The sequence below is a fragment of the Rattus rattus genome, chromosome 6 (assembly GCF_011064425.1).
Source record: "Rattus rattus isolate New Zealand chromosome 6, Rrattus_CSIRO_v1, whole genome shotgun sequence".
NCBI lineage: Eukaryota > Metazoa > Chordata > Mammalia > Rodentia > Muridae > Rattus > Rattus rattus.
The window spans coordinates 49,119,450-49,132,816 of NC_046159.1; the positions used below are offsets into that span (position 1 = coordinate 49,119,450).

The 13,367-nt window shown below is 41.9% G+C and overlaps 1 protein-coding gene across 4 annotated transcripts in view; it reads right to left on the reverse strand.

The window, feature by feature from the left end:
• Window positions 1–13,367, reverse strand: part of Mitf (melanocyte inducing transcription factor) — a 202,275-nt gene that overhangs the window by 77,475 nt on the left and 111,433 nt on the right. The window lies entirely within an intron of this gene.

Here is a 13,367-nt window from a genome sequence, read left to right on the forward strand (position 1 = left end):
CTCCTGGTGCTCTTTGTGTATCTTTCCCTGAGACTCATCTGGGCATGCCCATAGTATCGGGGTTCTGTCTTTTCCCCATGAGGTCTACTTTAAAGGCCAGGGACCCACTCTGTTCACCATTATCTACCAGGCTTGAATGACAGTCAGTAGGAAAGAACAGAAGAGCTCCTACTTTCTTTAGGTGTGGCTTTAGGTTGCTTATCTTGCCAACTCTGTGCTATGAACAAATAATAAACCTCTTTCATACCTGGAAGAGATGTATACAGCTTTTTACCCATTTATAAAAGGGGTGGCACGTTCTTTAAATATCTACCGCACCACTCACATTGAAAAGCTTTCCCTCCTAAGGACTGATGCTGTGAAGTTTACACAAAGCAATGTTTATAATCCCCGTGTACAGTGATCATCACCCCAACCGATGTTTATGCTTGCTATTATTACCATCCAGGATGGGAAGCAAACTTAATTATAATTATTCAGATTTCTGTACAAGCTTATAATAAAAGATTTCAGCTTCTGGGAAGAGAAAAGAATGAACATTAGAGTCCATCACGCTTCGAGGAGGTATCTGAACTTACCCTCCCTCTTGACTGCAAACCCCAGTACCTTGTTTACCTGCCTACCAAAGACACAAGTTCTGAGGCCCCTGGCCATCTCTGTGCACAGCCTGAGGACAACAATGCTACACAAGTGACCGGATGTGCTACAGGATAGAAGTCTGTCACACTCCCATGGCATCCCCCAAAGGCCCTAGAAGTTTATTTATTTTCTGTATAGAAAATTGGCTCAGTAAATTATAATAAATCACAAAATTTCATACCATTATTCTACTAAAATTCCATAAAAATAAAACTATCAATATGAATAAAACTATAGGATAAAATAATTTTTCAATTGAGGTGGAAATATCTATGTAGTGTCCAATTTTTAAAAGACATTCATGACAAGAAATGCATAATGAAAATGTATTATTATTATTATGCTTTAATAAAATTATATCCAAATGATAAAAATAACATATTTATTTTGTTTCAGAAAGTTCCTTAACATGTAATGGTCCAAGGAACTCAAAAGTGGAAAGAATTCACATATACAAAGGCTTTTAAAGATTTCAACATATCCTAAAGATTTAAAATAGGATGGCAGTTAATTAATAAAATATGAATTTAATAACATATTACCTTCCTTGAAAATGCAAAATGAACAGCAAAGTAGCATACGTGTGCAGTAAGTATAAATCATAAAGTCACATTCCAAAGTGGATTTACAGGCTGATTCAGACTTAGAAGCTCTGCATGCATGTGTAAATCCACAAAGCGCCTAGCAGGGAATGTATGGGGCAGGCACACTTGCCTGAAGGCGGATGAACTTAGGGAAATGAATTTCTTTTAGCTTTTCTCCTTTAAGCCAAAATAATGCCAAAGTATTTTTTCCAGTGGCAATATATACCACAGACTAACTAAAGACAGTGACAGGTGATCAACTTCACCACTAGGCTACAAGGAAGGAGACTGGAGCTATCAGACAATACTTCAACTATAGGAAGGGACCACAGTGACCTAATCCAGGATATCAGCTCTCCTGGGTGTCTTCTGCAGCCCCTAAACATGAAACAACTTCCTTCTTCTGGTTTCCCCGGCACTCCCTATAGACAGACAGGGAACGCTGGGCAAACAGCATCTATGCTTTGCTTATTATCTTAACATTGTATACTCATCCACACAATCAAAATGTTCCCTAGCCATTGCTCTGTGAACCTAAAACTACCAATTCACTAGTGCGGAATCTAAAAAGAGCAACTAAAGAAAATGTATTTCCCATTTTGAGTATGTCTTCAAAGCTCAAATGTACTTTCCTAAGCCAAGAAAGACTGGGGATAGCTATTTAAAAATAAATAAGTGGTCTTACTATTCAGAGCCTGTCAGGTCCCAGCATTCTCAGAGAGAATGATCCTTTTGATAAAAACAAGAGCAAACCTTTGTGCAGGAGCAAAAGGAGCTGTGGACTAATCGTGCTAATTAACTGCACAAGACGAGTCACTGGCTGCAATACCAGGGGGAAAATCCTTTCAATTAATAGTCAAGCATCCCAGAGACAAATTAAAATGACTAGTTAGCAAGCTCACTAAGGCTTCATACTTTAACCACAATAAAAACATCATTTAAAGTGTCGTCTATAATAGTCTATCAGGAAAAAAATAATTCTTACCCATACAGTTGAGCAGTACAAATACAGGAAAAACGTATGAAAGAAACAATAGCAAGCATGTTTTATATTTATATAAACAGAGCAAAGCTCAGCTAATTGACAGCTTAACAAAGGCTTCTAAAGGGGGTAGCGCAACAGAAGCATTGGGGTTACTTAACTACGTGTGCAGGTACAGACATGCGTGTACAAAAGCACACACACACAAATACACACACACACACACACACACACACACACACACACACACACACTAGGATATTTCTGCATTATGAGAAATGACTACCGGATTTTCAACCTGGTTCACCATCTTTTGAGTGTCCACTTCTCTTAGAAATAACTGAATCTATAATTACCACCTCATAGACAAAGACAAACACAACTAGATTTTACTCTGTTCGCAAGACAAGGGAGCCCTGTTTGTGAAAGACTGTGCAAGAGTTAGTATGGAACACAAGTTTATGTAAGGAATATTCCAAGTGGCTAGAAAGACTGCTTTTACTTACTGACAAGCCACTAATGACATACATGGAGAGATGGCCACTGTGTCTAATTTTAATTGCTGACCGAGCTCATCCTTGGGCTCATGAACCTGAGCTCTAGCTAGATAATCCTAATTCTGTGAGTATGATTCCTTTTAACCTGATTATGTGAAGTTCATTGATTCAACAAATGGCTATTGCTAGGTGCTGTGGACACCCAGCTCCCAACCCCATGGTTAAGTCCTGGCCAGATTAATTCTTCCCAGATGCCTTCATGGTGTCAATTATCTGGACTGCTAGATTCTTATTGAGTGCTACGTGGGAAGGTATACCCCTGTCCCTCAGAAAGATAAGCCCACAGGCATGGCCATGAGTGCACTGACACATTCCTGACCCTGTAGCTGAACAAGTTCCCTGAGTATGGGACTTGCTCCATACTAGTCAAGGAAGAGGGCCACAAAATGAACTCAAGTTCTCCTTCAGCCACCGCTGAGGAATGTGAGCTTTAATGAGCCATTCAGCCTCCCTGAGTGTTCCCCAAACTACCCCTAGCCACTGTAAGGACCGAGTGAGTAAATGTTAAATTATCAATGCAGCAGCTGGAATGCGGCATAGGAGCAAGGTGTAGACCCTTGTGTGGCCTCCATTCCTACTGCTTTTGATAAGTTTACATTTTTACCTTTCAAAGCTTCCTCCTCTAGGATGATAAAGGGCTACTGGACAGGGTCCTGTCTCACTGGGAATATTCAGAAGTACAAATATTGTATTCTTTTAGCTTTAGCAACTGTTTAAAAATATCAATGTTTAGAGACCTTTACAATTAACACAGAAATGATGCTCTTCCAGGCATGTCTAGACCAGCCTGGGTTGAGGTTAGGATCTACACTGTTTCACAAGTGTTTCTACTATATTCTTCAAGTGCAGCTGCCAGTCTCTTGTTAACAAGGCACCTCACATCCTAACCTGCCCTCCCACTTATTCTCCTATTCAAATTTACTCTTCATTCCTTCTTAACACTATATTCTATTTCACCTTTTTGGAAGATTCCCCCACCCCCAATATCTTACTATCTACGTGATCTCTGTGGATGCTCTGAATGAAACACAATTTAAAGCTTAAATGCTAACTTCTACACGTAAGAGAAAGCACATAATGTTTGCCTTTCGGGTACTCATTGACCTCACTAAGGGTGATTGTTTCTAGCTCTATCCACTTATGTGTGAAATTCATAATTTCATTTTTCTTGACAGTACCAGGACTGGGCTACAGTTTTCTTAGTCATTGACCAAAGGGATTTGCCAGATGCCTCCTCCCACCAACACCATAGGCTATTGCCAATCTGATCAGTTACACTTCACAACCTGACAGTAAGATCCTACTGCCAAAGACAGCACATATTCATGACATCAGGAATGGGGAGGTTGAGCTAGTGAACAGCTGGAGGCTTTACTCTTACTGAGTAGCATTAGTGCTGCTGGACAGGGTTATATATGCTAACAGAGAAGAAAAATAATCATCACTCTCAATCAGCTACAGACCCAGTGAGCTATAGCAGAGGCCTGCCTATAAAGCAGGCCACTGGGACAACAGTGACACGTGTTATTGGAGTAACCAGCCACTTTTTAAATTGGATAAATCCATGCGATGGAACTCCTATACAACACTACTACGTGGAGGCCAAAGGTGTTAGATATCCCCAGACAGAGTTAGAGATGACTGTGAGCTACCTGACTTGTAATCTAGAATCTCAGGTCTTCTGCCTGAACACTCTTAACCATGAAGTCGCCTCTCAATCCCACTCTTCAATTCTTGCTCACTCTGTCCAATGTGGATTCTCGCTCACACCTAGCTACGAGCAAGAACTTTTTAGCCAGGTAGTGAAAGTACGTTCCTTTAATCTCAGCTCTCAGGAGGCAGAGGCAAGAGGATCTCTGTGAGTTTGAGGCCAGCCTGGCCTACAGAGTGAGGTTCAGGACAGCCAAAGCTAACAGAAAGACCTTGTTTTGAGGAAAAGAACAAAAAAAAAGACTTTTTTAAAGGCATAAAGTTACTCTATATCTACTCACATAATTCCACAGTAACAAAGTAAGGTGTCTAGACAACATTGTACTAGATTAAAGAATATTTAAAAGCTTCAGGTTACAATAGTTCAACAATCTCTGCATGCTTAGAATATATCCACCAAGATCCAAAGTTCATAATGCCAGATTGAAACCCAGATGCAAGTGTACATTATCATATACAGATTTGTAAATGGGTGGACCCAGTGCAATAGGAAGGCAACCTTACAGCCAGCCATCAAGGCTTACTGTGCCCTCCCATTAAGCGTGGCCCACTCAGCATCCTGTGCCACCACCAACTTCACCTGGTAAAGCCAATGTCCCTTCCTTTCAGCTCATGAATGCACAAGGCAGGCCTGGCTAGTCAGCCTCTCTGTCCTCTGTCAACAGGGTCAGAAAGGGGCCTACAGTGGTACAGTGAGTTTCATTTTTGACTGAAACTATGGCAGTATGGTAACTCTCCGTGACAATCAGAAATCTGGCAGGAAGCAAACCTTGAATTTTGTGCATCTATCTCAGACTAGACCCAACAATGCGAAGTAAAAACAGTACCAAGGGCTGCAGGAAACAAAGAACAAAAGGGAGGGCACTGTGTCCAGATGGCACATAAAGGGATCAAGGCACCCCTGAAGTCCGTGTGACTCTGGACTACCCCCTAAACACTGGTTCAGAAAGACCAGTCCATTTCTTCTCTAGTTTAAGCTTGTTTGATATGTCTTAGAATTCCACAACTGGGAAATAAGAATATCGCATACCGAAACATAACCAGACTCAAATCTATACAATAACTCAGTGAACGTCTGTCCAGTTAGACTAGGCATTCAGAATAGAAGCTGTGAATCTTCACATTAAATTTTACAGCTTCAGTATAGAATATATTTTTATGTACTTGTCCACTACCAAAATCAAAGACTTCATGACAGGATTAGAACTAGGAAAAATATGAAATATTATCAGTTCAAACAAACAAACAAAACAAAAAAATTACAAACCTGAAGTTAAAACATCTATAGAGAAAAAAATCAACAGACTTAAAGTGTATCTATGAGCGTATATCTGTGTATCTATTTCCTGTGTTTATGTGCATTGCGTGAGATCACACAATCTCAGGAATAACTGCATATTCTTTCTGACATGAAATCTAGCCAATAAGATATTTATATGCAAAGAAATGAACATGTGGACACTGTACAGTCTGGTGTACTTTTATAGGAAATTTTAGCAGCTCTCTAAAAGGAAAATCAACATTTAGCCCAAGACAGTTCACATAATGTGGTGGTTATTCATCCCTTATCTAAGGTGCTTGAAGGGGTCATGGGTGTCATCCTTTTTTTTTTTTTTTTTCCGGAGCTGGGGACCGAACCCAGGGCCTTGCGCTTCCCAGGCAAGCACTCTACCACTGAGCTAAATCCCCAACCCCTCATGGGTGTCATCCAATTCTGTAAATTTTACATTTACACACACATAATGAGAAACCTCGAGGGCAGAACCAACTATACACATGAAATCCATTCATGTACTCTTTATACATATAGACTAGAGGTCATCTTGTATAATAGTTTTAGCTAAACCCATTTTTGATGGCAAATTGTCAGAAGAGGTCAAGTGTAGATTTTCCCGTATGACATAACAGTGCTCTAAAAGCTTTGGATTTCAGAGCACTGCAATTTTCTGGTTGAGGATGTTTAACCTGTCCTCCCTTCTGGGGGCTGTATCTAGTCACACTGCTACCAGCGTTGCCCAGCTTTCCATGAACCACAATGGCTACATGCCTAAATCTGGTCAATGATGCTTAAGAAGGAATGTCTCCAGGAACTGACAGACACTTGTCCTGGAACCATCTGCCATGGTGTCTCCTGTAATGTGACTGTACTGATGGGAGATAGAGTGGGAATCATTGTGAACCATGAGGATGAGCAGGGACTTAAGAGTCAAGTGGTGTTTGTCCCTTTTAGACCCAGAGGAGTTGATTCCATTGACAGCAGAGATGGTTATATGGATTTTTCATTCTGTACACTTTCCAGCACACAGACAAGTGTTTGCTCAATGAGCAAATTTCATATCTCTCTTCTAACAAACACTCCACCTCTTTACCATCTTTGAATGGTCTTTACCATCAATGAATCTATGCAGTGACTCCCTCCTCCCCTGGACAGGTGCCTCACAGTCAACTATGAATTAGACTAAAAGAAAAATACATCTGACAAAAAAAAAAAATGCAGTATCCAGAAGAACCACAATGCTTTAAATGCTCATCATTGTTAGTTATTGGCAATTCAGAGAAAGAAGCTGGGAGTGACTCGCTCAGCATAAAGCCAGATGAATAAACCAGGTTACTTGTCATTTCCAGTAAAAATATAGCAAATAAGACAGACAAGAGAATGAGCTCTGGTTCCAGCTTGCCTTAGTCTAGTCCTAGCTCTGTGACATGCTCGTTGGAAGACCTCTGCAGGGTTTGTATCTCCTGAAAGCTTGGTTTCTCTACGTGCAAAATGGCAATGGAAGAAGACTTTGTGACATGCAGTAGCTGTAAAATTTCCTTAACACGGTTAAGTGCTAAGTGCTAAGAACAGAGCCCAGAGACAATCTGGCCAGTGCTTAAAAGACATGGCAAATTATTTTACACCGTGTGTATGATTTGTACATGTGTATATGTGTTTGTGATGGATGTGTATGATTTGTACGTGTGTATATGTGTTTGTGAAGGATGTGTATGATTTGTACGTGTGTATATGTGTTTGTGAAGGATGTGTATGATTTGTACATGTGTATATGTGTTTGTGATGGATGTGTATGATTTGTACATGTTCCTGTGTTGGAGTATAGGCACATGAATGTCATGGCATGAGAGTCAGGGTCAGAGGACAACTATGTAAGTATTAGTGCTTACTTCCTGTCTGGCTCGAGACAGGATCTCTTGTTCACTACCATACATGCCAGGCTTGCTGACCCATATGCTTCCAGGGGTTCTCCTATCTCCACTTCCCATGTCACCACAGGAACTCTGAGATTACAGATTCATGCTACCAAGTCTGGCTTTACATGGGTGGGAGGATCTAACGCAATTCCTTACCCTTTGGCTGCAAGTGCTCTACCCACTGAGCCATCTCCCCAGTCCTACACTCTACTTTGAGCCCAGAAAGACACATTTGCTGAACATCTCAATAGCCCCAAAAGAGTGAAAGCTCCTGGGTTATTTTCAAGACAGACAAGAGTCTAGAATGCTCCTTTCTGCTTTGGTGCTCACTGGCTTTCCTGGAAGGAAACACACAATTAATTCCCAGGCAAGGGAAAAAGTTAATGGAAAACAGCCCAGCACACACATTTTGTCAAAGACGTTTGCTAGAAAATTCATCCCTCCAAATTCAGAAAGTGTGGAGGGATGCATATTTCTGTGACAAATATTATAGTTGACTAGAGAAATATCTTAAATTAAGGATTAACTTGGGGACAAACTCAGGTCTGTCCTAATGCTGCATCTGCAAGGTAAGTTTGATCTGGCTTCATCCCTCTGCTTGCTTAAGACCAGAACTAAAACCATTGCGGCCGTAGGTACCTTCCTTCCCGCAGGTATGCCTCACAGAGAGCAGGCACTGCCTTCCCAACTAGGATCTGATTTACAAGGCAGAGCCTTATTTTAAAGATTTCAGCATAACGGTATTTCAAACACATACGTATATGTACTTTGTTCATAAAATGCTCTATCATTTTAGAAAGATGAATAATTAGCTGTTTTAGTGACACGGGGGGGGGCGGGGGATGAAAAATGTACAAGGTATCCATGGAAGCAAACTTCAGCAGGAAGAGAAGCGATTTTCATAAGTACCCTTTACAGGACTTCATAAAGACCCATCAACCGCGAATGACGGACTGTTAGCCCACGCTTCAATTTATGGGAAATTCATTTTTAAGAATCAAATTCTAAAAATAGTTCTGCTACATCTAGTATTTTTCCATTCTTCTCCCTGTCTTCAAGCCCACCTTCGCCAGCGATGGAACAAATAGCTTCTGTGACTTCATCAGAGCCCCTCCCCTGACCCAGGAACACTCGGTAAATAATTACAAAGCTCCAGAAGTGCCTTTTGCATACGTTAATCTGCTTGGGAGCTGGTTCACTTGGAGACCCAGCTTTCAGGATTGGTTCCTAATCTGAGGGAGTAAAATGGAAAGCAGGCGACAGAGGGAAGGGGTCTTATCTACTTAGTCCGTCTCTATTCAGTCCTCCTGTAAAACCACTGCTTAACCTTGTTTGGCATTTCTATGACAAGGAGATTATGCTGATGTCTGAATGTTTTGTTCTTGCCATCAAGAAAAGAAATAAATCAAAAAAAAATTACAAGAATACAAGTCGGAACATATTTTTACAATGCTACTACTACTATTCCATGATCATGAAACTAACAACCACACACACACACACACACACACACACACACACACAGAGAGAGAGAGAGAGAGAGAGAGAGAGAGAGAGAGAGAGAGAGAGAGAGATCTACAGTGTTTACAGCAGGGCAGTTTGGGGAAATGTATACTGAGCATGTATCTTCCTAAAGAAAATGCCTTTTTTATTTATAACAAAACTGGGCTGTGATCTATTTCATAACTATGCATCAAGCTCTACTCTGCCCTCACCCATCTTTTTAACCTCAGTATTTTTTTTCCTGTCATTACTAATGACCAAAACTCCATTTTAAATGAGAAGGCTCCGTTTCGATCCCTCCTCCCCAAATGAGCTCTTACCCCTTATCACACCCAGTCACAAGAGGTTACAGCTGCAGCTGATTAAAGCCACAGTTCACGGTGCCAGCCAGTATTTCTAATTCCCAAGCCTTCCTTTCTGCATCAGAGAATGATATGTTTCTGTTAAGTGGTCCCAGAATAAAACTTCACTTACAGATACAAGCTTTCAAAGGAGCGGGGAATGAGCATCTCAAATCTAAGCGTCTCCATCTTTCTTTCCTTTAAGGTGTTCTGCAAGCCCTTGGCGAAGAGTGAAAGTCAAAGTTACTTCTGGCACCGGCTGTGTCACTAGGGGTGGCTCCTGATAAGGCCCTGGAAACTCCAATCCAAACACAGCTCCACGCTAGAATGGAGCCTGGTGTCTGTCTGCAATAGCAGACCTGCTTAATCCAGTACCTATGGAACCTGAGGGGCAAAGCGCTCCTTGTTCTGCACAGGGGGGGACACTCCTCAAGCCAGGCCAGGCCAGAAATGTACGCAGCAGCCAGACAAGCTCTGGCAATGCTGACTGGACCTTCCCCAGCTTGGGCACCAGTTCAGGCTTGCAAGAGACGCATGCTTGCAGGGGACAAGTGTCATCAGAGAACTTGAAAGAAGGAAGTCACATACTGGTGGATTTTTAACACTTAACAGACTCATAAAAGCAGGCAAGGAGGGCTAAGTAGGAGAGTAACTGCCGTTTCAGCTGGAATCTATCAAACAGCCTAGCATGAATCTCTGTCTCTTTTAAAACTATACACACAGCTTTGGTTGCTGGACACAGAGCACAGCCTGCAACTAATAGCTGTGTGATGCACACAGCTTTTCTCACCCTTACATCTACCCAGGAGTGAAGGAGGGCTGTGCTGGCCTCAGCCTGGTGGCGGGAACACACAAGCTGCTTCTACTGGTAGCAGTCTCCTTCAGCACACAAACATCTTTAGACCAAACATCTGTGTATTTTAGACTGGCCTCTGATCAATTCCGAATACATCGGTATACAAGAAGGAAGAAAAACAGCAATACGTGTTCTCAAAGAGAAAACACTTTAAAATGCAGACATGACAACATCAATATTATCAAATATTTATGCTCAGCGCACCAGAGCTGCCTGACAGAGTTCTGAAAAGAGCAAGGTTCTCCCTGTAGCAATTCAAAGGTCATAACAAAGACATCTGACACTGACTAGCTGTGTCCCCTGGGCAAAGGACTTTGCCGTGTCTTACGGATTATCTCCAAACTAAATGGATAGAGAGGCTTGCTGTTTCCGTGCATCGAAATTCTACAATGTAATGAAATTATATTTTGTAAATGGGCCTCCAATAATAGAAAATACCCAGCCAGGGATTTTAGCCAAAGAAACTCTGCGTTCTCCCTGTTCATTTATTCTTTCAACCACTCTCCTGCTTGATAAGTACGCACTGAATGGCTACACTAGTTCAAGTACCGGATGGATTCCGAAGATTTTATAGCTCAGTGGGAAACACATACTAAATAATCATATTAGTTCATGATTACTCATGTGGACGTTGCTACAAGGAGATGAAAACAGTTAGATGAGGTCAGATGGGGTTTTCCCTAGGCAAGATCTCTGGGCTGAGGCTGGGGCTGGGGAGGGGGACAAAGAAGAGTCTTCCGCTTAGTTGTGACAGCACATGTAAAAGCCTACAGTGGGAGAATGAGCGGGAAACGTTGCTGACCCTAGAATAAGGGACAAGCATGGTGTGTATGAAACCCAAGCAGTGGCCAGACCAGACCTTGTCGGATCTGTCAAGCCAGCAGGACAGGTCACTGATTTAGTCCCAGGGTGGGATAGAAACCACCAAGAGGTTGTCAGTAGGGGACTGATGGGCTCGTAGTGGGATTTTATATCTGGTTGCTATGAGGAGAACCAATGAGAAAACAGGCAATATAATCTACATGGTGGTTTCAGCAGGAGGTTCTAATAACTCAACGAAGCTAAGAAAGATGGTGCGCACGTTTTTTTGGTAAAGCTAGTGGTCAGTAAACAGAAAGAAGGAGAAAATTAAATTGCACCATATCCCTGGTGAACAGTTATATTCATACATAAGTCACTAGGTTCTTTCTACATGCAGGGGCATCCCTGGGTACTGTAAGAGGACAACCGAGAAGCTGTGCCTCTCCTCCTAAGAAGCTGCTCCACACGGGTTCCTTCGTGGTGTTCAAGAATCCATGTTAGGATCCCACCAGTTACTAATTCAGAGATGTGTGCAAAAGCACTCAATTTTCTCTACTCCAGTTTCCTCACCAGCCAAAGGAGAAGGGATAATAGGCTGTCTCGTTGCTGACTTAAGACAGGAATGAGATAATGCAGCCAACATGTTCACTGTCGTTGACCCATAAAAAAAAAATCAATAGGAAAATATCCTGTACAGTTCTGACTGTGGTCAGCAGTGCCTATTTTGGGTCAATGCTGACCCACCTAGAGAACCAAGGGAACAGAAAAGAGTGAGAGAAAATATCAAGAGACACAAGACAGAAAAAAGAGATAAGCCTTAGCGTGTGGAGTTCTGTGAGGGGTTGGCCTTCAGAGGATCTAGTCAGACTCTATCCTGCTTGGATACTAGCTTAAACTACATTAAGTTATTTCATTGTTTAAGGTCTAAAAGTGTGATTTATTAATGATTATCTACCAAAACAAGCTAGTCCCCTCCATTGGCTCTCAAACATTGACCAAGAAAGCCAGGGGTCAATTCCAGACACTACCACACAACACCAAATGTTTCCCTGGTTGGTCTAGCCAACAGCATGTTCTGAGTTTTCATTTTAGTCAACCCACTGTCTCCAAAGACTCATTCCCTTTAATTATTTCCATATATGTTTAAATAAAATTACTGTTAAAGGACATGTGTACAGTTCATTTGTGGTATCTTAAAAAGATTTTTGATGCTCTCAAAGAAACTTCTTGGACTTAGGACTGGACCTAAGGTTGATCTGAATGTGCACATGTGTCATCATCTATACAAATATCCCCAATACAAAGACATCTCACAAGTCATCACCCAATTAATTATTCAGTAAATGTCTCTGGGGGAGCCCACCATGTCCACTAGGACGAATAGACCATGGTTTGATGGTCAATAGTTTCTTGAAGTGAAAGCATAATGTCTTAGCGGCTGGAGAGAAGCCTGGGTAATGAAGGAGTGCTTGCTCTCTGCCGAGGACATAGCTCAGTGAGTGAAGCCTGAAAAGCTGGGTGGAGTGACGCACACCTTTGATTCCAGAACTCAGGAGGCAGAAGTAGGTGGATCTTGTGAGTCAAAGTGCCTGATCTACACAGTGAGCCCCATCCTGGCTGGCCAGGGTTACAGAGTAAGACACTAAAAAAAGTGCTTGCTGCCCAAGCTTGAGGACCTAAGTTCAATCCCTGAAGCCACACGAAAATCCAGATATAATGACAGGCATCTGTATTTCTAACACCACTATTGGAAGATGGGAAGCATAGACAGAAGTGGTCCGGAGTTCGTGGATTCCCAAATTTGTCCTCTTACTTCCACATGAGTGTTGTGACACATATGTGTCTGCATACATATGAATGCATGCAAACATGTATAGAAACAGATATATACACGGGGGGTGGGTGGGTAAATACAGTCTTTAATATTATTCTTAAAGGGTGCTTGATGCACAGTCATGTGGACCAGTTTGGGTCCCAGCACCCAGCTAACAAGCCCAGCGACTTCTGGACACCTGTGATTGGAGTTCCAAGGACTGTGGAGATGGGCTCTCTGGGCCTTGCTGGCTTTCAGCATTGATGGTAAAACACAAGCCTCAGATTTAAGGAGCAACTTTGTCTCAAAAGGAATATACAGCGATAGAGGATGGCACCCACTGCCATTTTGTGACTTCTACACATATGTACACACATAGCATACACACT